The 3,659-nt window shown below is 35.2% G+C and overlaps 1 long non-coding RNA gene across 1 annotated transcript; it reads left to right on the forward strand.

Annotated features, from left to right (window-relative positions):
• Positions 1–224: 224 nt before the first annotated feature.
• Positions 225–3,392, forward strand: LOC143564279 (uncharacterized). Its single transcript, XR_013140835.1, has 2 exons — positions 225–2,126; positions 2,313–3,392. It is a non-coding gene; the product is annotated as an uncharacterized LOC143564279 (long non-coding RNA).
• Positions 3,393–3,659: the final 267 nt, after the last annotated feature.

The following is a 3,659-nucleotide window of genomic DNA, read 5'->3' on the forward strand; positions in this document are numbered from 1 at the left end:
TTGTTTCTGAAAACCAATTTGGTACCAATAGCATACTTACCTCTTGGCTTATCTACAAGTTCCCATACTTGTAAATTTCTGAATTGAGCCAACTTCTTTTGAATTTCTTCCACCCAACTATTGTCTTTTATAGCTTGAACAATGTTCTTGGGCTCAATTTGGGATAGGAAGCAGGAGTACAAACAAATATTTGTAGATTCAGATGCACTTATTGTAAATCTATCATTAATATCTCCAATGATGTTTTCAGATGGATGATTTCTCATAACATAGGAAGATTACACAATTAGATCAGTAGACACATTTAAATCAAGATTTGTGTCATTGAGATCAGGTTCCTCAATGATCAAATCAGTTGTTGCATTATGAAATTCAGGTGTTTCTTCATTAAACTGTTGTGAAGTAGAAGCAACATTATTTCCAGTGTTCAAGCTTTGAAAAAAAGTTTCAAATCTTGCTTCTCTTTCAGCTTGTTCTTGAGTATCTCTTGTTGGTTTCTAGGATCTTCCTCATTTACCACATGATCATCTTGAACTCCTTGATTGTCTTGGAGGTCATTATGTTCAACATGTTCTTGTGTTTCTTCTTGATCTAGTCCTTGATCCTGATCTTGGTCTTGAACTTGAACTTGATTTTGAACTTGTTCAATTTCACCATTTGAGGCATCCTTAATGAATGCATATTCAGTCTTTTTACCATCAACCTTGGACCATAGTTTGTCATGATCATCCTTCTTCTTAGAATTTTCTTCATACACACTTGTTTTGTAAAAAGTTTAATCAAAGTCTTCAGGATAAATCTTAAAAGACTTGATTAACTTCTCATTATCAAATAGCCATGATGATCCATCCACAGTATTGAACTGGTTCTCATTAAATATCACATCAGAGGACTCAATCACACTCAAATGATCTTTCACATAGAATTTATAGGCTTTTTAGTGTGTTGAATATCCAACAAAGAAACAATCCAAAGATTTTAATTGAAACTTGTTTAGATAGTCCTTAATATTCAATAGTGAGCACTTGCAACCAAAAGGTTTGAGAAACTTGATGTAGGGCTTTCTTTTGAACAAAATCTCATAGGGAGTTTTGTCTTGGCTCTTGTTAAGAAGAACTCTATTCTGAACATATCAAGTAGTGTTAATTGTTTCTACCCAAAAAGTAACAGGCGGATAAGCATCTGTTAACATGGTTCTTGTAGCCTCAATGAGTGTTCTGTTTCTTTTCTCTGCAACCCCATTCTGTTCAGGAGTTATAGGGGGGCACTGAATTGTTGTAAAATTCCTTTTGAGTTGCAAAACTCATCCATTACCCCATTCCTGAACTCAGTCCCATTGTCACTTCTCATAACCTTCACCCTCACATCCAATTGATTCTCAATCCTTGTCGCACAACTCTTGATAAGTTCAGCAACCTCATCTTTGGTATTTAGAAAATAAACCCAAGTGTATCTTGAAAAATCATCAATGATCACCAAGCAATACCTTTTCTTCCCTATACTGGGAACACTCACATGACCAAAGAGATCCATGTGAAGCATTTCCAATACATGTTCAATTTAGTTCACAAGTTTTGCTTTGTGTGATAACTTATGTTGCTTACCCTTTTGACATAATATGCATTTGTCATCAAGTTTGAACTCTCCTGTGGGTAAACCAATTACTGTTCACCTTTAACAAGAATGTTCATGTTCTTTAGATATACATGACAAAGCTTTTTGTGCCACAATATGGTTTCATTTTCAGTGGACTTTGAGATAAAACAAGTACCACCCCTTGAAATGGCATCTTTTATATTTAATTCATACAAGTTTCCATTTCTTGGAGCCATCATCATAATCATATCTGGAGGAATCACAAAGTCAGGTTTGAGGATAAAACAATGAGAGTCATCAAACCCAACCTTATAACCCTTATCACACATTTGAGAGATGTTAAAAAGGTTATATTACAATCCTTCCACATAAAACACATTATCAAAAGTGACTTTGCCAATGGTGAGAATGCCTTTCCCCACAATATTCCCTCCATTTTCATCACTCCCAAATGCAACAAGTCCTTCAAACTTCTCTTCATAATTCACTAGTGACCTCTTGTCACATGTCATGTGCCTGGAACATCCACTGTCCATATGCCATACTTCATTGATTGGTGTGGACTGTTCCTGCACATATAAAAGAAAATGATCAGTTAAGTGATGAAATGCAAGCTTGATCAACTTGCAAATTATTAGTGACATGAACAAGTATTGCATCCGGTTTGGGATAAGGTTTGAGGTCCTCGTTAAAAATCTCACAAGATTCATCAGAAGCATCTGTGTCATAGCCAGTTTCATATGATGTTCCCACATATGGAACTATGCTCTTGCATTATTCAATAACATACTCTTTCTTCACACTTGATACCAATGTTTCACATGTTACTTTTGCTTCACATCTTGGTTTCCATAGGAACCCTTGTGGTTCAAACCCATGCTTTAACAAAATTTCTCATCACCATTTAGCTCTCTTGGCTTCTTCTTTGTGAACACAACTCTCTTAACCTTCTTTTCACCTCTTGGTGACCTATCAGACTCATCAGACTTCACAGACTTGGAGTCTTTGTTAGGGACAATTCTAATAGGTTGTGTGCTCATTTGAATCTTCTTTTTATCTTGTTGAACCACATTCTTCTGCACTTTCTTATCAACAGTCTCAATTTTCTTCTTATCCTTATCTTTAACATTACTTTCAACATTATCAAATAACTTCTTGCCTTTGCCCAAATATTCGTCATACTTCTTTTTGTAGAAACCAAAATCTTGTCCAAACTTGGTGGAATTTGGAACATCAATTGGTTTGAATGTGAATCTTTTATGGCATGAATCTGTGTTACGTCCATATTCATCACAATGTTTACACCACACTTTTCCTTTGAAGCTCTAACTTGACTTCCCCTTCTTGAATCCTTCACTTGGCCTTGGTGGGTCAATACCAATAGTCTTTTGTGACTTGAGGTCATCATAGTCAACTGAAAATGGTACAAATTTTTCAATCTTTGTTTTTTGCCTTTCCACAAAACACATGACAAAGATTATTCTTTCCATATTCATTGGTACATCTTCTATGTTACTTCGGAAACTTGATTGCCTTCTCAGATAATCTCCAATACTTTCTACTTCACCAATGTCAAATAATTCTTAGTTTGAGAAAACAGGATAAACTTGAATGAAAAGATCATCATTTTTCTTTGTTTCCTCTGTTTTCTTGTTTTCCTTGACATTTTCTTATCTTTGTGGGACATTGTAGGCTGTTCTTTCACTATTCTTCTTTGATTTTGAACTATCACAAATGTCAAATGATTGATGTTCTCTTCTCATTTGCTCATGGTGCCTTCTTATCTCTGGTGTTATCTTTGGCAACAAAGGGATCATGTTCTTTGTTTCCCTTTTGACATTCTTTCCTTCCTGTACACTTTCACTACTAGAACTTTTCCATCTTTAGTCACTCAAGTCATCTCTATTCAATAGTTCCTCATCAAGGTCATCTTCAGACACTTGTGTACCAACTGAACTTTCACCACACTTTTCCTCTTTCACCACAAATTCACATTTATCATCAACTACCACCATCTTATACTTTTCAATAAATTCTTTCTTCTCCTTAAACACATCTCTAAC

Source organism: Bidens hawaiensis, unplaced genomic scaffold, assembly GCF_021521415.1.
Source record: "Bidens hawaiensis isolate Kalapana, Puna unplaced genomic scaffold, B.hawaiensis_p1.1 tig00021865_1, whole genome shotgun sequence".
Lineage (NCBI taxonomy): Eukaryota > Viridiplantae > Streptophyta > Magnoliopsida > Asterales > Asteraceae > Bidens > Bidens hawaiensis.